Consider the following 20,645-nt stretch of genomic DNA (forward strand, 5'->3'; position numbering starts at 1 on the left):
AGGCCTCAGGATCTATAAAAAACACACGCGAAGGTTCAGTCCCAAACCCTTCATTGGCTTGGGATCAAGCCAATAGCTGGGAAGATGATTTTTGCTAAACAACTAACTGAAATTTTCATTTTCAGTTTTTTTACTATCTATTGGTAAGCATCAGTATTTACAAAACAGAATAACCCTACAATTACATTATTGTTTTCAGCCTTCTTGTATATGAAGACCACTGGAATCAGATGGAAACTGAAAGATAACGGTGATTTGATTCATAGCACATAATTACTATGTGATTATACAGCATTGTAGTATAAATACAGGGTAGGTAAACAAGACTTAATTCAGAAGTTGCAGCAACTCTACCACTGCCAGCACTGTGCAGCGTAACCCATTCTGACTGTTTTCTCTGCCTTCACTTCTATACTGCTAAGACACTATCTTTAACAGAACCCTGTATTCTACACTGAAATGTATATTTTTTAAACAACTGATTTTCCTGTAATGTTTTAAAAATATCCTCTCATGTCCTGGATTGCAGTAGTACTCAACCACTTTCAGACAAGCTTCAAAACAGAGCGAAACTCCACATTTAAGTGCTGGAGATGCCAACAGTGCTGTTGGGGGCGCAGGGCTGGGAGTCAAAGGAGACTTGTGCCCTGGTCCAGATGTTCTTCATGTCTGTTGTTTTTACAGGTTAGAAGTCACTCACTAGGAGTATATGGAGTGGTTTTAGTGCAACGCTACTACAGCACTTGACATTTCAAAAGAAAAGTTGAAAACCACCACACATAATTACTTATGAACAACCTGGAATGGATGGGAGTTACTGGCTCTGATATCATAAGGCCTGAAAAAAAAATGTGCAAAATCATAGGAAGCTGGAAGAAAAAAGAGAAAAACAACATTCCTCAGCCTGACCTCCGAGTTAGACACTTTGCAAAGGAATTCAACTACATGAAATCTAATCATATTTCCAACACAAGCAGGTGAAAAACCAATTCAAATGCCTATTACAAGGAGAAGCGTTACTTAGTTTTGAATTCTCTGCTGCCTCTCAGAAGGATAAGAAACTATTATCCCTATCTGTAAAATAAATTACTTGAGAGACTGGTCACAGAAGTTTAACCATGGTTTAAACTACCATAGAATGTTTGTTTCCTACTTAAGAAAAGCTCAGATCTTGAAGCCTACACTTTTAAATGAGATATCCAGTTGCAAAATTAAGGTTCAAATTTGTCTTTCCCAAAACCATAAATACAACACTAAAGTAGATTGTGCAATTTGTATCTCAATGTCCAAATAAACACAGCAGATAATGTACTTAACATTTATAATGCAAAAGTACAAAAATACTATTTTTGTTTGGTTAAGGGAACTGAGATTGTTTAGCTTGGAAAAAAGAAGGCTGATGGGAGACCTTATTGCTCTCCACAAATACTTGAAAGGAGGTTGTAGTGAGGCAGATGCTGGTCTCTTATCCCAAGTAACAAGTAACAGGACAAAAGGAAACAGCCTCAAGCTGTGTCGGGGAGGTTTAGACTGGATATTAGGAAAGATTTCTATACCAAAAGAATGGTCAAGCACTGGAACAGGCTGCCCAGGGAAATGGTGGAGTCACCATACCTGGAGGTGTTCAACAAACATGTAGACATGGTATTTCGTGACATGATTTAGTAAGCATAGTGGGCAGATGGTTGGACCTGACGATCCTAGAGATCTTTTCCAACCTTAATGATTTATGTTTCTATGATTCGAACTTATAAAGAGATAATCAGCTCATGCATTGACCAGCTTAGCACAAAAAATACTAACAGTTATATCAAAACTCTTTAGTGTCTCCATCTGTGCGAGTACCAGTTAATTACAAGGGAAGACAGTTCACTGGGATCAGAAAAAAACATTTCCAGTACCATCAGCACTCCCTCACCTGTGGAAGCAACAGGTCTCCAGGAAAAAATGAAGCTACCATTTTTCTCCTGCTATTCAAATGTTTGGCTCCACTGCTTTGTGCACAACCTCTCCTGGTAAAACATTCCTTCCCTGCTTGAACTCCAGAAATTCCCAAATCCACAACAGATTGTTTGAAGCTCTGCCATCATCTCCCCACTTCTCACAGAATTAGAGGTCAGGCAAATACACCACCTACTCTGCAGGCTCTCCACAGTGGTGCTGCATTCAATAGCAGAGCCTACTATTAGGAGAGCAAACAAAATTACTAGCATTTTTTCTCAATCTTGCTCGTTTGCTTTATAATTTACTCCATTACAGCTCTATATTGACAAAAAAGCTTGTGATCAAAAAGTGTAATCTTCTGAAAAGGCTATGGAATTATGACATTAAGGGAACTACAATTATATACTCTATTACCCACTTTTGTTATTTTAAAAAGCCATCGTGTGCTAAGAAACTCAATTCTAAATTATGAGCTGTAGTAAACTACTTCATCAGACATTCTAGATCAATTTAAGGGCAAATTAATTTACATTTTAAGTACGTCATTTTTTTTTTTACTTTCAACAAGTCGCAAGATACTAGTGCCAACTTAAGAGTTCAAAAAGTAACTAACTAGATAATGACATTATCAACCTCAAAAATTTTACATTCATCCATAAATAAAAGATGATACACTCAAATCAAAACAATTCCTGTGCTCCAAAATTTAAACAGTACCCTCTGCACAAAAATACCACAATACAAGAGCACAGAAGGACAGCTGCCAAAATAGAGAAAGACAACACAGAGTTAAGTTTAGTTGTGTAGACTTACAGGTACTAAAGATGGAAGATACGGAAGCTGGAAATTATATTTGCCTTTATAAATTCTCATGCTCTTAAAACATGTTCTCATTACCAATGATTCAGTCCCAATATTTCTGCAACTAGAACAACTATAAATATTAAGGCACTTTCTCTCTTTCAAAATTACTTTTTTACATGCTTTTTAATTTTAATACTATTTTTCGTGGAATTTCTTTAGAAAACATTAATTTTTATATTAGGAAACTGATAGTGGATAACCACTTTCGTGAAACTCCCATTTTCCATGGTTCCATGCACACAAAAGAAATGAAAGATTTTAAACTGCTGTGCACTGTAAGAATTTCAAACAAATGAATTTTGTGACCAGAAAGAAGAAAGGCAAGGGAAACAAAGAAATTGTTAATAAAAGAGAACTCGAAAGGACATACAAGCATGATTTCTTCTAAGGTATCTCAATACATACAGGAAGCTAGCTGAAATATTAACACTTGGTAGCCCCAGCAACACTGGAGATCACAGCACAAGTGAGTTGCACGGAAAGGACAACACAGGTATAACAGCTTTTTTACAAGTACAGGTGTTGTCACGCAGAAAAGAACAGTAATAGTACAATTCTTCCTTATCTTTTTATTTCCTGTAGCCCAGCAAACTGTATCAAATCACAGATACTACTTTCCTAACGTTAAGTATCCCCATGCAGGAGTTACTCTTTCACAGTCAAAGAAGAGTTAAGTGATGCTTAAAGAAATTATTGACACGTTATGTGCATTATCCAGCTCTCCAGAATATGCACTATCCTCCTCCGTCAAACACTAGTTTCTGCAAAGTCTTTTTAAGGTCCTCTAATTTCAGAGCTACTTGAACTGCATGCACAAGAAACACAGTATAAGGACTTTCAATGACTCCTGATCCAACCAAGGAATCATCAGGAATGAGGGATGTACTTTTTTTTATGAGTCTGTCTACCCATAAGAAGAGATTTCTGGAATCAGGGCTATATTATTTGAAGATTATTTTTTTTTCAGTAAATTTTATAATGTCACTGCAACCTCGTGCACCACCTTTGCAGAAGCTCTGTCACTAGCATGCAGCTGAACTGCACTCTGATCTCCAAAGACTAAAGACACAGGCTATACACTACAGACTAGAGGCTACAGTGTAAGAAATGCTCACCTCCTCTCTACTGCTGTGTGAGACACTCAATGAATGCGTCTGCTTCATAAATTTTCTCTTTCTAATGTTTTGTCGTCTGCATGAGAAATATGCAGACATTTATCTGAATACATGCAAAAAATCCCAAACCACTACATAACGTATTTTGCAATTTATTTTACTGTGATATTATTAGAGAAAATTAATTTGATTCTCAGCTTGTAGGATGACTTTATGGTTGTACATAAACCAATGGGCAGCTTTATGGAAAAGCTAACCCTTTTCAAAATATTCTAGTTTGGAATAGAAAATATTAATGACATCCTAAATAGAAACTCCTCCTCTAGTTTCCTCTGAAGTATTAAAAGATATTCACGTTGTCCAGCGTTTGCTAACACACCTCAAAGAAAATCAGCCTTAGATGAACTATGCTGAATATGATCATACTGTTTTTTCTAGGATCTTTCATTTGCAGAGCTGAAGCAGTAAGTTACAAAACCAGTTAGCCATAAATTCTTTCTGTTCCCTTTTATTTAAGAAATGACCTTAAGTACCAAGTAGAAACATTATCTTGCCTGCCTGCCTAAGGCTGTAATTTGTATTTATGTTCTATATCCTGGCAAGTAAGATGGGCAACACTGAGCACTGTGAATTGACCTGAACTTGCTCTGTGAACGCTACTAGATTCATGTCTTTTAGATTCAAGTTGCGGCACCAAGAACCACAGGACCCAAGATCCTTTTGAGAGAACCTACCCTGCTATTTTGTATTATATACAGTCCTGTGTTACAAAGAATTTGAAGACTTATCATCTTTCATGAATTTAAAATGCTATCTTGTACTTTGGTAACTACATCAGTAATAATGTATTCTTGCTTTATTTTGCTATCAAGCACTGTGTTCATATTTAATCATAGCAATTATTTCTATTGTGCTTACCCCCTGTAATTTTGTTATACAGAACGACAGTTATTTGAGCTAAAACAATTGCTCACAATAATTTGTGTGTTTGCTTTTATTGTGATTACTGTCATTCCCGCTATTTCATTGAAGAGCACAGCACTCAAAGTTATACATATATAGACCACTCTATCTAAACTGTTCTTTTCTTTGGGGTTCAACCACCTACAAAAGATAAAAAACAATAAAAACTTCTATGCAAAGAATGAAAAAGTAAATGAAAATAATAAGTTATCTCCTTATCCCTCTGATTTTATTGCAAATAAAAATTGTAATAGTAATATGAATGGATTTTAAAGATAGATACATTTACCAGCATGTATTAATAAGAAACTGAATCCCACAGAGCAGAACTGGGCTGAGGTCAGAGAACAATTGCTTTTCTATGTGTACTCTCTCTCACTCTGGTATATCCTTGTCAAAATAGAGATTTCGTAACTGCACTGATGCTTAAAGATATGAGAAGCCAAATTCTATATGGCAGCAAAACAATGCTATGTGTCTTGTTCTCTGGCAATTTCACTAGCCTTTTGACTGCTCATGAATACTGACAATTTAAATTACTTTCTCTTGATGCGTTACAGAATCACAGAATCACAGAATGCTCGGAGCTGGAAGGGGCCTCTGGAGATCATGTAGTCCAACTCCCCTGCTAAAGCAGGTTCACCCACAGCAGGTTGCACAGGAATGAGTCCAGGGAGGTTTTGAAGATCTCCAGCCAAGGCGACTCCATGATCTCCCTGGGTAGTCCATTCCAGTCTTCCATCACCTTCACAGCAAAGAATTTATTTCCTTACATTCCTGTGTTCCAGTGTGTGCCCACTGCCCCTTGTCCCTTGTCCTGTCACTCAGTATCACTGAAATCATACATCTCTTCTCAGTCTTCTCTCCTTCAGACTAAACAGATCAAGCTCACTCAGCCTTTCCTCACAGGAGAGATGTGCCAGTCCTTTGTAACTAACAATTTATCTAAAAAGAATTTCACCTGCCAGCTATTACATGCTTCTCACTTTTGCACACTCCTTCAGCAGTTCCTCAACATTGTCATGGCATTCCACTACCCTCAAGGTGTCTGATCATCATCTCCGTTCCCAGTAGACCCTTCTTTTCTTTTTCTTTTTTTTTTTAATACACCAAAATTAGACCGACAGCCTGCCAGTCCTATGGCACAAGGGCTATTTGTAATATTAGTTCATGCATAGTTTTGCATTTGGTACTAAGTTCCATCAAGACTCTTAGATGAATAAACTTCACAGAGAAAAACAGGAATGCAGAAAGAAGGTAGCTCACCTTCTTGCCAGGGAGGAAATCATATCAAAATAGAAGTGAATTCTTCTCACCTAAATCTGTGTGCCTACAGACAAGCTAGATCTGTAGCCTCCGTTATATTAGGTAAAGATCTAGTCAACATTGTAAATTAAATTTTGGGTGCAATTCACCTAACCAAATATGAAATTCTTCAGAAAGCAAGATATCACCCTCCTACTGATGACATGGATTAAAGCTTAATTTACAGTAGTGGGAGTTGATGCAACAAATTTTTATGTAAACACATGCAGAGACAGGCAAGACAACTGCATTCTTAGATACGTAATCTTCCAACAGTTAAAATCGGCTAAGTAGACTTTTGTGTTTATGACTGAATTTATCACTTAAAACAACTTTATTTATACCTTATGGCTGAAATAGAGACACTTAAACCACTAAAATTACTAAAAGCATGACAGTACATGTAAATCTAATGAGGGTCATAAGGACCTAACTAGACCATTATGGACCATCCTCTCCTGGTGAGCTTAAGCTCCTTCTTTAATTCATACGAGAACAAGTGTTACATCTATGCATAAGATGACAGAGACGCTACCTGTGAGAATTTACACACCAAACAAAACACGACAAAAGCACTTCAAAGGAAAGGAGGAGAGGCTGCAAAAGTGCAGAGTACTTGCAGATGCAGCCGCTGGCAACAGAATCTGCATGAAGAGCTGTATTCCACTACATAATGCCAACTATTCTGAAGAATAATATTCTAAATGTTTAAAATTAAGCACTTACAATTAAAGAATGTGGTTGACACTATTTTTCCATCTCAACTCTCCCCTTTCACTTTGCCTTCCAAAACCACACTTATGTTTATAATGCATTTAAAAACCAGTGTGAAGAAAAACGGCCTTGGAAATTATTCCATTTTCAGACTAGATTTGAAGGTTTAGTGGATAATGACTGGCAGTTTGTTAATAAAGCACCATCTGTATTATGCCCTAAATGAGGGAAGCAGTCTGTAGAAAATCTACGGTCTCAAAATTCCAAGAGTGATAAGTAAGGTGAGTCTTAAAGGACATCCGAAGTAGCTATGATAAATATGAGTATCTATGCAGAATCAGAGATGACTGAGTCTATACATGCCCACATGACACTCCGTTAGTGGCAATCTCATTTATACCAAAACCAGAGGCTGCAACTATAAACTAATATTCACTGCTTGTGAAAAAATTATTTAATGTTCAATGCTCTGTACCTGCATTCACGTTTTCACATGATACTTCAAAAAATTATAAAAAGGGCTGCAGGAAAAAAAAATTGAAAATAATCTTATTACAAGTTCTTCTTACCTTTAAAGTGCAAGGAGATGGAGGGTAGAAAGTTGCAGAAGTGGCTAACCAGATAAATAAATATTGAGATTTTGCAGAACTCTGGTTCACCTTCTACTGGAAGAAGAATGCTGCCCACTTTGGATAGCCTCCATCTTAGAAAAAAGGAAAACAAATCTCCCGGGAAAGTGGTCTAGAAACACAGCACCTAAAACACCTGCAAAACTAGTAGGAAGGCGAAACAATAAATAAGTAGGAAAAGAAAATTTAAGGAAAATGAAATAAAGGCTGTTTTGATGGGCTACGCACCATCTGCTAAAATAAATCTAGAAAGTATTGTGAGAATCTGGTCAGGCTGCAATATTAAAAAAACAGAAGAAGAAAAATCAGCAAAGGTTAGGAAGAATAAGATTTGCCGAAGTGGAATGAAAATAAAAAAAAAGAAACAGTACTCAGTCACATTACCTGTTTTTATATTTCCAACAATATGTAAACAAATCATCATGAATGTTTCTGATTAAAATTCTGACAGATAAGTACAGGTATTTCATCAAATATTTTTTGATGCAGTGAAGAGTGATTAGCTTTTAAAAACCAAATTACTCTAGAGAAAGAACTGCTTTAGTACAGGATATCTTAATCCAAACAGTTTGTCATCATGCCAACGCTAGCATATCCAGAATTGATAAGAATATTGTAACTGGAAACTCTTGCATCCAAAAAGAAGAAGATTCACTTTTAGGTCTCATTTTGACAAAAAAAACCACCCAATATATCGATCCCTCACTCATTAGTGACTCGTTCGTGATCATATCATCATTGCCAGCTTCTGAACAGCTATTTCGAATGAACATCAGTTGCTAAACTTCAGTCATCTAACACTTCTATCCTGAAACTGGATGGGGACGCACACACACACGACACAGACAAGAAAGCAATTCTGAGACTTGGGAAACAGGGCACAGGATCCAGCCCTAGGACTCCGAGTGTAGAACAAAAGACTGCTTTACCGTCTTGGAAACCATGGTCATAAACATGAAAGAATATAAGTTAAAACAGGGAGGTTATTGCACTGTACTGAAAATTGTTCCTTTTTTTGGCAGGTGTGAAAGAGACTGTATGAGTATTCTTTTATACTCCACATAAAAATATATTATCTTAAACAAGAAGGACTAAAAAATACCTCCTACACTCAGTCTATTTAGTTTACCAAAGAGTACAACTATAAATTAATTATAGTCTGCTTCCATTAACATGTGGAAGAAAAAAAATGTATTAAGAAAGGATCCTTAAGCCTAGTAAACAAAGGATAAGCAAGAAAAGTAACTAAAAATTGAAACCTGGTAAGTGCAACACAGGAAAAGGAACATTTTTAAATACACCAATAAAGCAGCATGGGCAGTAAGCCACTAGAGTAATCTTTATAACCAATACTGATATGCCCAATGCTTCAAGCGTTTTTCTGCACTTTGAAGCAGGCACAACCAGAGTTACACAGGATGACAACTCCTACTAACAATTAAAAAAAAGCTATAAAGAGCCATTTCTAAAACAATGAGTTAGGGAAAGGTGCCCAATAAGGCCCAAAACACAAAGGTCTTTTTTCTTCCACTGAATAAACGTTAACACTGCCAAGCAATTCACAATGTCTCACAATACTACATCAGACAGTTGTACCCGCAGGAGTCAGGTTAGTTTATCACTACTCCACAGTTTATTTGGCACAAAGCTGAAGAAGAATTACATCTAAGATATCAGCTCAACAGAGCCACAAAAATTAATTATTTTAGTTTTCATTCATGAGACCTTAACCTTTCCCTTAACCTCAGCTAGCTGTCTTGCTATTTCTTTTTCATTAAATATTATTTTGGACTTCATTTGTTAAAAAACTATAAAAAAATTACTTCACTGCATAGACAGAGATTTAATTTAAGCAATGACATCCAAAATTATTACCCTGTTTTCCCAAGAGTGACAAATCTAGAATATGCACTTCTGCAATGAAAATTTTTTCACGTCTCTGAGCTGCATATTAACTCTACTTGACATTTCCACAAAATACACAGCTTCTAGATGACAACCTTGAAACAAGAGGAAAATTTTATATCAAACTCCACAGCCACTGAGAACGTATCATTTTACATTAAATAGGAGAGTAAAGTATTTTAGCCTAGTCTATACACCTAAGCACCAGGTCTTAAAATTAAACCCTTAACATATTCTCAGTGGTGCACTTTGAAGCAAGTATTTGCAATCACTTTGCTTCCACGTTCCAATAAGAAACAGTCTATAACTATCAAATAGAGATAATTAAAGGAAACATAAACCATGTAATTGCAGCACTCTCAGCCAAAGCACTTAGACTTCAGACTTAGAATATATTGTCACATTGATAGATTGTCACATAATAACAAGGGCTCATTCCACGCATTTACATTAATAATCTCCTAGCTCCCTGTCTAATATTACAGATTAATTATGTCAGACAATTAAAACAATGCATAAAATAAAGCGAAAGGAATATAAGTAGAGATGAAAAAAATTAATAAATGCAGGAAAGTTAAAACCCAAAAGGTTTCTGGATACTGGATAAACAGTGGATAAAAACAGAGTGAGTGTGAGTGGCTTTCCCAACAAACAGTAAGAATGGAGGCAGAGGTCTGAAAGGGCACAGAGTACGCAATTAGCAAGATCATGGGCAGGAACCGGTAGAATGAAAAAGCAGTTGTTCACAGAAATACAGCTGAACTGTGCAGAAGAACAAAAACTGTAGCATCTAATCTTAATCCAGCAAAGACAGAGGGATCTAGCAAAGGTTATGAAGGAAGACGTGTGACAGGATGACAAGAATTCTGCTAACCTAGAGCACGAGAAGCAACGCTGGGAGCCAGGAAAGAGGGCATGAGAGCTGGATGTGAGAGACCATGATACAAGAGAACTGGATTTATTCCTAACAAAGAGGGCAGTAAGACTTTTTTGTGATACATCAAAAATCATGTCAACAGTAAACAAGGGACTGAAAGTTGCCAAGGACAAAGGAAAATCTGAATACCTACCACATTGCATACAGTGTGTACCTAGTTAAGCTATTGCAGTGTGTGAATTTCATTCTGTGTGGTAATATATTATGCATTACAATATATATATGTTTATACATTTATTTAAAAAAAAAGGAAAATGTAGGATTTAAATGTTAAAAATCGGTCTAGTAAATCCCAGCTGCATAAGACGCCCTCCTACCAGGAGGCCTGCCAACAGATTGTAGACACTGAAGAGCAATCAAAAAGGTAATAACTAGCTCTGTGGATTTAGCCAGCGCTCCTGATCTGCCACACTCACAGAAGCGTTAAAAAAGCACAGATCCCACTCTTCCCTGTTCTCAGAAATGGCAGCCTCCAGTAAGTGGCCTAGATGCAATATTTCTCTCTTAACAAGGTACAAGCTAAATCTGTTCAGGTACAACTATTCAGAATACAGCACAATTAATCACGTAAATAAGACTTAAGCAGAGAAAAAAACTGTCCCAATCTCCTCTCTCTCCCACCTTCCTTCTCCCCCTAGCAGGCATGAGCCAGATTCTGAAGCCAGATTTACCACCCTAGGGTCTTCAGATACAACAAGCTATTCAACCCTATGAAGTATTTTCCATTTTTAAGATTTTTTTTGTTTAACTGTGTCTCATCGATTCACTTGACATTGGAATTTATTCACTTCATAGAAATACTTGCATAGGAGGCAGTATCAGAACTTTTTGTTGTTGAGTCTAATAATACAGTTTCAACGGGCTCCCCGAAAGCAACGCATAATTGTCCCTCCTTGTAAAGCAGGGGCCGAGCTTTCCTTACAGGAGACAGATGTACAAGTAAACCAAAATGAAATTTGCTACCTTAGTATTTTCCTCAAGGGAAGATTCTGCTAGTGTTGCCACTTTATCATGGATTAGCCCTTGCGTCCCTCAGTTTCCCTTCCACATGTCCCCACTGACTTCCCAACAGCATAACCTTACTAATATCCCAGAGTTAAACATTCAAGCTAAATGTTGAACAAAACACACAATATTAAATTCCACCCATCTTTCCAGAAGTGGAAACAACCGGTTCTCCAATCCATACTGAAGACAAGTTTTATGAAAAATTGGTATTAATCCAGCCATCACCCAGACAGCAGCCTTCTTCCAGAAGAGGCTGATAAGTCTGAAGCAAGGCTAACTTTGGAGGGAACATTCGAAAGTCATCTAGTCCAACTTTGTGCTCAATTTTAAATCCTTCTATTATTTTATGATTTTAAAAGCTACTTGTGGTGGCCACACTGACTGCACAATTGTATACACCTAATTCCTTCAGAAACCTGACTTTGAACAAACCAACCTTCAGTAGTAGAAATTATCTTTCAAACTAATCAGTCAATGTTTGTAGCTAAATCATCTTATTTGATTAGACACGCTCTCCTTGAAGACCCTTAATTATTTTTAATTAAACTGTTTTGCAGAGTGAAGACAACAAGCTAAAATATAAATAAATCATTAGAGTGGGGGCAAGTCCTTCTACAGGAAGAAATTGCTTAGCTTTTCTTCTGCCCTGTATTATTCTTTCCAATACAAAACAACTTTGGCATTTGGTACATCCTTCTACTTTTCCCTTATTTTTATAAGCTACTAACATGCCTGCACACAATACCTTATAGAGTGCAACTGGCAAGAAGTCTCTTCATTATCTTGGCATATTATTCACATTCAAAAGTTTACAAAATTCTGAGTTTAAAAAAAAAAAAGAAGAAACTAAACTGTTACTTTAAAGAGAACTTTAAGTGTTTGACACTGCAAAAGCTGTTTAACCTCTCAAAACTGAAACAAGTACCTACAGACCTAGATTTCAAACCTTGTTACATATCACAAACATAGTGCTACTCCAAGCACCTTAATTCTTTGTCAAGTTCTATAAAATGAAACTAAATAAAATAAAGAAATAAATGATGAAAACAATCCATCAACCAGCTTTTAAGAATATTCCTCCAAGACTGCCTCCTCTCCTATCCCCAGAATGATGTCCTCCATTCTGGCACATCAAAGAAAGTACTAGACTGATCTATAGGAAATGTATAGGTTCTAAAAGGGCACTACACAATTATGCAGAAGTAATCAGTTCACATCAACAAAATTCTTAAAAGGTACTTTAAATTAAATTTCTCTAATTTCCTTTCAAACATTACAGGTAAGTACTACCAACATATATTTCATATAAACACGATAATCATAGTATAACTTCTTGTATTTTCCGAGCATAGCATGGTCATCATAAAGATTTTTTATCCAGGAAGAGAATATTTATACAAGCACAGAAATTTATCTGTTAACTGTAGTGCAATGGTGCAATAATTCACATGCACACCATGCCACTGAAAAGACAGTAAGCATTTGGAATAACTGAAGAAAAAAAATAATTCAATTCTCATTTCCAACAGGTATTATAGGCAGTAAGTAACATTTATTTTATATGGAACTTTCCCATTTAAGGAACAGTTTTTCCTTAAAAACTATATATCCATAATGAATCAGATGAAAGAGGTTCTTCAAATTCAGCTCCCTCACAGATTTATACTTTCCTTGTCCTTTAAAGACAGTAATTTAATAATTACCTGGTCAGAGTCTGTTGAGTATGGAACAGACTAGAGAAAATCAAGACAGAACTATTGTACAAATCATTACAAATTTCAGATCTGCATAATATATTTGTATACTCCACTTAACTTTGCTTAGACCAATTATCATAGAATTATAGAATAGTTATGATTAGAACAGACCTTAAAGATCATCTAGTTCTAACTCCCCTGCCATGAGCAGGGACACTTCCCCCTACATCAGGCTGCCCAACACCCCATCCAACCTGGCCTTAAACATCTCCAGGGATGGGGCAGTCACAACTTCCCTTAGCAACCTGTTCCAGTGTCTCACCACTCTCAAGGTGAAGAAATTCTTCCTCATGTCTCACACTGTTTCCACAGGATGAAGGTTCAAAGGAAACAAAACAGAGAATAAAAATTATTACAAGCAGTTAAAAGTAACGTAACTGTGACACACATGTGGTGTTCAAGATGATGAGAGATCTAACTGGATAGTTGTATCATAGCTCTTGGTTGTCCTGGATAATTGATTCTGAATGAAAAAAGCCTCACAAAGTTCGAGAGCCATAGCCAAAATGGTAATTCATGCAATTCTTTTACCTGTTTCATACCATACATTTATATAACATGCATTTTAAAGTTTCCTAGTACTTGCAAGAAGACAGAGGACACATCTGGTCTGAAAGCTAAGTTAACTTTTTGACTCAAACTGTGTAAGTCCCAGTTTGCTATCTTGCATTGACTGTCTTTATGAGCCACGCTATTATACACAATTACGAAGCCATGCTACTCATTTTAATTGAAGTGATTTTGTTTCCGTACCATAGCATTCATTGCCTTCACAGAACTGGTTTGAAATTTGGTAAAGCATTAGGATTAAAATAAAGAAATGTTTGCTAAAAGAATTCTAAAATTGCCTTGCTCATAAAGCACATAAAAATAAAGTGAAACAATATGTACTTTTTTAGTCTTATATCCCAAACGGCTACTGCCTCCACTTTTTTCTTTCTGCATAACACAGTAAAAGAAATCATCACCTATGGTTAGCGATGCCATTATCTGCAATTACGGAAAATAGTAGATACAAACTTAAGCATAACAAACATGTTATGAAATTCAGCTGGAGGACAAATCTCCTGAAAAAAAAAAAAATTAAAAACCCCAATTTTGGCGTTAGAGCAATTCCTTATTTGCCACAGAGGAAAAGAAAAAAAAAAAAACAAAATCACATCCATCTGGGAAGGTAAGTAAACAAACTAATTTTTTTTCCTCAACCAGTCAGAATTGTGGTGAACAAAAGTCACCACACGTTGGTGCTGCTCTGATCTGAGAGTTCGTCAACATCTTAATTTGCTAGGAAACTCTTTAATATTTTGTCACTAGGACAGAAGGAAATGGCCTCAAGTTGTGCCACAGGAGGATGTATACTAGGAAATATTACTTCACCAAAAGGGTTGTCAAGCATTGGAACAGGTTGCCCAGGGAAGTGGAGGTGTCCCCATCCCTGGGGGTATTTAAAAGATGTGTAGATGTGGTACTTAGGGACGTGGTTTAGTGGTGGACTTGGCAGTGTTGGGTTGAGGGTCTTAAAAGATCTTTTCTAACCTAAACAATTCTATGACTCCATGATATTAAAATGCAGTTTTTATCACTGCACAGACATACTTCCAATGTCCTTTTTATTTAAGCTTTCCTATTACAGTAATTTTGTCCCAAAAATCAGCCAACATGGTACACAAATTAAGGCATCTCAATCTTAACGGAGAATCAAAGCTTCCTGTGTATCTACCAAACAGCACAAAGGCCAGGTTAGGATAACTATTAATGCTAATAAACAGCTCCAGTCAGAAGTTTACAGAAAAACCTCCTTTGGCATCCTCTGATTCCTTAGGCAACCGATATACAGCTGGCCTATGCTCTGTCATCTTGTAAAAAATGCCCTCTGATAACAGTAAGTAGGAGGCTGAGCTAAAACATGATGGAATTATATAAAATACCAAAAGAAGTCTGGTGCAATTTTCAAGCTTCTAATTTAAAAGAGACTGCCTGGTACGGTATGATTGTCAGTGGCATATGCTTTGTTTTACCCCAGAAACACCTCACTAAGGAGTTACCAGTTTATTGGAGAGTAATGTGTTTCAAGATAATTTTTCCTGAAAGAACTATAATATAGAAAACCTTACCAGAAAAGCCCATGTGAAATAAAAGCATAATTTAACTTCAAAAGTATTAAACACAGAATTTATATTTTGCTGTGTTACAGAACAGCTTCAATGAATAAGCAATTTCTGCAGGTCAAAACACAATAGAATTCCTGCTGAACTGAAAAACACACAAAAGACTTAAATACAGAATATGGGGAACTGTGCAGATTTGTGAATCCAACGTGCTCTTTTCTGGTCGAATGCCAGAGCCAGCATGAGGAAAACTACGGGATTACATGCTGCAGTAGGTGTTCCTGTTTGGCCTAAAGCAGAAAGTTTTTTTCTCTGACTTTTCAGCCTGGTGGTTATGACCAAGGTAATGGGCCATTAGTGTGTGGAGAGACCACCCCTCATACTTACTGCAGTGTAAATTAAGGCAATCCTAGAGTTGCTGGGAAATTTCAAGTCTATGAGCAACTGGACAGATGTAAAATGCATAAGGAGTACACAAAAGTAGCTGCTCCACTGGATAAGCACGACAGAAAATCACTGGTATATGATGTTAAAGATAGCAACCCATAAATGACCATCTCTACTAAACCAGTTCATGCACAGAAATACAATAGACCAAAATCACAGAGAGATATAAAATCATGAACATATTACAAATAAAGTTCACTTTCCATTAGCTACAGAATATATATATATTATTGTTACTTGGACAAGTTATTTTCATATCGTATTTTCATTATATTTGTAAGCATAGAGTTGCAAATATAAAGTGGGGAAAAAAATAAAACCAGCCTTGGTTAGTTTTAAAATTATTCTTAGAAAGGGAAGACGGGACTGAGTTGCAGGCAACTGATGATGATATTCAACATCCCTTCTCATGCTTACTGAGAAAGATTCATCAAACCAAATGTTAGATGTGTTTTTCAGCTATAGTCCCTCAACAGCCGAAAGCAGGAAACAAGCAATTCCTTGGCCCAGTTCAACTCCTCTAGAAGCAAATATGTAAAACAGATCAGACTAATTGTGCCCTTCCAAGCACTTGTTTCTCTCCTCTGCTAACAAGGAGTCTAACTAGGATGAGCATTGCAGATGCAGGCATCCAGAGAACACCCTTCTATACATTAAACAAAATGACTCTTAACCCGCGTAGCACCTCGCATCGTACATCATGCGCCACCTAAAATCTTCAGAGCTCAGAGTAGCATGTAGGTTTCTTCTGTCAATGGCATTATGGATCTTCAACTTGCACTTGACAATAAGTCTCGCTGAAGTGTAAGTAATTAAAAAAACCTGAAATTAATAAGCATAGCCTGGTAATTTTTATTCACTGTATTTGCTGAAGGGGATGAGTTAGAAAGGAATCGCTAAACTGTTTAAATAGAATGTAAGTCTCACCTCTTTTCCTGGCTTGCCTTGCACTAACAACACCTAAACTACAAATACATACACTAAGTCTTAGTTCTGACAATACTTTCGCTTATCACCACATAGGACGTAATTTTTTTAAAGTATTTAAAGAAGTTATGTCCTATGCATGAATCCTTAGAAACCCCGATATAAACACACAGATACCTAGATTATATATTACAATAAGTAATTTTAGTATTACATGCTGGTATCCAAATTTGTTGCACTGTTTCTTTTACTGTACTCCCTCTCACCCCAGTACTTGAACACCTCATAGTAAATACATGCATCTGGCTTTGGGATACTTCTTAATACTAAGTATTATATGTAGGATGATCAACTGAGTTTTTCAATTAATAAAGAATGTTGCAGCCTAAAACTAAACCCATTCCTTCTGAACAGCAGTAGGGCAACTGAGTACGTGTTACTCCTCATCAGCTGTAGAAGTGTACCAAGAAATTTGCTGTGCTAGAATTACCTCTAGGCGATAATAAAAAGAATTAAACTTTCCACCTTTTTTTCCAAAGGTTCAAGTCATAAGTTTAGAAAACACAGAACTCATGAATTTTTTATAGCTAGAACTGTCACTGAACATTGGCAAGATTTGTATTTCAGAGATACTGGATAGGGAATAAGCAAAAAGATAGCCCTGGGGTATTGTACAAGAAAACTCCATATGGGATTTTATAGGTTAAAATATATTAATATCGAAACCTGTCAGATGGAAATTGGTATAAAACATGGAGAATAAAGTTCACCTCATTTAAAATTACACATCTACAAAATACACTCGCACACGTATGAGCACGGTGCGATGCATCTGCCTTCATTGCAGTGCACAGACCAGGCTCTTAACTGACTGCTCATCCCAGCACTGCCAGTCCCATCCATCCGTCACCAGCTCTCCTGAGGAACCCAGCCAGTATCAGTGCCTGGCACAAAATCCATAAGGCATTAGAGAAAAGGTAGCCTTATAATTAGAAATAATAAACATCATCAAAATTCATATTAAAAACTGTCAAAAGTAAGCTGGAATAGATTAGATATTTAATTTTTGCAAAGGAGCCGGTAAAAGGAACCATAAATTAAAAAAAAAGGCTTTGTTATATTCCAATTTTCAATTAAAATACCATAACGTTTTTCCAGAAAAAATCCTGCAGAGTTGTAAAATACATATTTAATGCAAACACTAAACTGTGGCAAGTAATAAGGTCTGTTTACTAGGAAATAATTATTGCCCAAGAATAGGATCAACTATTTCAGAGTACAAAAATGCACTGCTAAACTGTTTGTTCTTAGCTGGGTTTTTTAAATAATATAACAAATGTCTCAAGAAAGTAAAAATAAAAAAATTTTATGAGAAAGACATTGCTGTTATTTTAAAATATTCATAATTTTTGTTATTACCAATCTTCTAAAATTTTCTCTTTTGTCAGTCACAAAGCCCACACTTTTCTTCCTGTCCCAAACCTACAGAAAAATTGTAGACAACAGCTGCACTCGAAAATCTGAACTTATTCACAGAATCCTAAATAACATCAAAACCTAAGGAGATCCAAGGTACACAGCAATAATTAAAAAAAAAAGATAAATAAAGCAGGACATGTTTAAAGCTTTCAACAATTTACTTCACAATTTTACCTTTCTGTATATGGCTTTTAAAATATAATCAGCTGCAATTATATCTTGTTTGGGTCCATATCAGAGTCACTGTTAAAGAAGATCTGATATCTGCTGAAGCAAAGGACCAAAAGGTAGAATTAAACCAGTTGTCTGCCTAAGGCTTTGATGAATACTGACATTAGAGCATTCTGCTGGACCCTAGTTACTTCTGGAGCAGTAGTAGTTTTAGAAAGAAAATCCCCAACCTGTTATTTCATACAAGTTATATTCACAAGTTAATGTCTCTAGAACAACCAAAATAGGAAACAATTCTAGCACCATTCAAGTAATCCATAACTTTTAATCATAATTCATACACATTTGGTATCCATGTGTTACAATCAGATAAAAAAAAAGTTTAATATTCATACTGTGAGAAAGAATGTTAGTTATTACACGTACATAAAGCAATGCCTACACCAATGGCAATTCATAGGAAGTGCCATAATTCAAAATTGCACAATAACAGAATAAAAAATCATTATTGAGAAATAACTCTGATACTCAGAGATCCATTCTTCTTGCAAAGATACTCAAGAAGGCTGGAAGAAACTTCGTTTCACATCTCTATTTTTCATGCCCAAGCATATGCCCCAAAACCAAAGTGATGCCTGTTCTCATCTAGCAAATCAAAATCACAGCACAGGTTTTTCTACTAGAAATTAAGAATTATGCTCATCAGCCACAAAACCCATTATTTTGTGTTTAAGCCCACTGTGAGGGGCTTCCTAACAGTCCATAAATATTCTAAATCCCACGTGGAATTTTTTTAAATCACAAAGTTAAATATTAAATTTCTCTGTCATTAATATCATCCTTTAAAATTAACAAGTTCTTACTAAAAAAAAAAATGTGTGTCTAATGACTGATACACAAACAACTTCTATATATATTATTAATCCTAAGAGTATGTATTAAAATCTATATAGATCTTAAAATTCCTACATGTTACCTCTGCTGTAGCTATTCTAAATGAGCATTTCATTGGCACAATGTCATTAAACAGTGTAAGGTATCTGGTAAACATCATTGTCTTACATCTAACTGTTCAGCCCGTTCTCTCCTAAAATCAGGTACAGTTAAAACAGGGAAATATTTAGACAAGCTAACTGATAAGTTCAACTGAACAATGCATTTATTCTCTTGGTAAAATTACACACTAAAGCTCAGGCTAATTTATTTTTAATGGAAAGCAGCTCACTAACAGCTCAGTTCATGCTCAGCTGGATCAGCCATTCAATTAATTTTGTTTCATTTCAAGCTAACAATCAAAACAGATGACAATTCAACCAATATCGCCACATCCACATTCAAATGCAATATTTCTTAATTTTCATTTTAACAGAAGCACCATGGCAGCAGGAATACCACCCTAAATTAAGCTATTAAAAAATAAAATCTGTATTTCTTTTGTGGATGAAAGACACTATTAACTCTCCAGTGTTCTCCATTATATTCGCTGATGCTCTTCAGCAGCTTTTATCAGTTCACAAAAAAACCAAAATTCTTTCATTGCTGTCTTGAAACAAATAAATCAAATGCAACTTATTCCTTAAAAACTAATTATTGCTTAAATTTTTCTCTTCTATTTTATTCCTCTGCTTTTTCATGGATTTGCTGCCACCACTCTGATGAAAACTATTTTATCAATACTTCATTTTTTTAATCCTTCCAACACCTCCAGTAAGCAAAATTTAATTTTAGTGTCCTTCTGGCAGAAGACACAGGTAAGCCTCTGGTAGACAGTAAAAGACAAATTTACATTTACATCCTACTAGAAACTTACATTCTTGCCCTGTTCTTAATTTTTTAACCATAATTCTCACCGAGAAGCATCAATAGAAGTGAATATGTTTGAAGCTATTTAGCATAAATATTGATTCATGCTTGGCAGTTGAAGCTGATGATCTCCAGATCTCCCATCAATCTCCACATGGTCAGCATATTTCGAAGTTGTTAACACAGGAGAATTAACCGTTTAAGCTCCACAAAACCTCTCCGAACTCTTCCCTTCCAGAATGACCATGATCTCAGTGCCAGGTAAGCAGGGAAGAGTGAAAAACTCTCTGCTTATTTCAAGCAATGCACTAAACAGGACTTATTTAGTAGAAGGTTTTTGTCTTGTTCTCCCAAACCGGTGTCTCAAACAGTAAAACTTACTCTGTTCTATGCAAAGATATTAAGAAAGCTTTTAAAAATTCAGCCAGGATGGTCCAGCTCCTTCAGAAGCAAACTAAAAAGCTCCACACTCCCAATGCGTAGTAGCCAACAACCCCATCACGTAACAGGCTCAGCTAAGGTCTGAACTACATGCACAGTGCCCGACCTGCATCCAAGCAGATGCAGCA

At 36.1% G+C, this 20,645-nt stretch overlaps 1 protein-coding gene across 3 annotated transcripts in view; it reads right to left on the reverse strand.

Annotated features, from left to right (window-relative positions):
• Positions 1-20,645, reverse strand: part of SLC36A4 (solute carrier family 36 member 4) — a 108,806-nt gene that overhangs the window by 31,763 nt on the left and 56,398 nt on the right. The window contains exon 11 of one of the 3 annotated variants that reach the window (XR_011339717.1): positions 7,475-7,608. The exons of the other annotated variants lie outside the window; for them this stretch is intronic. The gene's annotated coding sequence lies outside the window, so the exon portion shown is untranslated. The remainder of the gene's footprint in view (positions 1-7,474; positions 7,609-20,645) is intronic. 3 annotated transcript variants of the gene reach the window in all.

This window comes from Phaenicophaeus curvirostris, chromosome 1, assembly GCF_032191515.1.
Source record: "Phaenicophaeus curvirostris isolate KB17595 chromosome 1, BPBGC_Pcur_1.0, whole genome shotgun sequence".
In the NCBI taxonomy this organism is placed as follows: domain Eukaryota; kingdom Metazoa; phylum Chordata; class Aves; order Cuculiformes; family Cuculidae; genus Phaenicophaeus; species Phaenicophaeus curvirostris.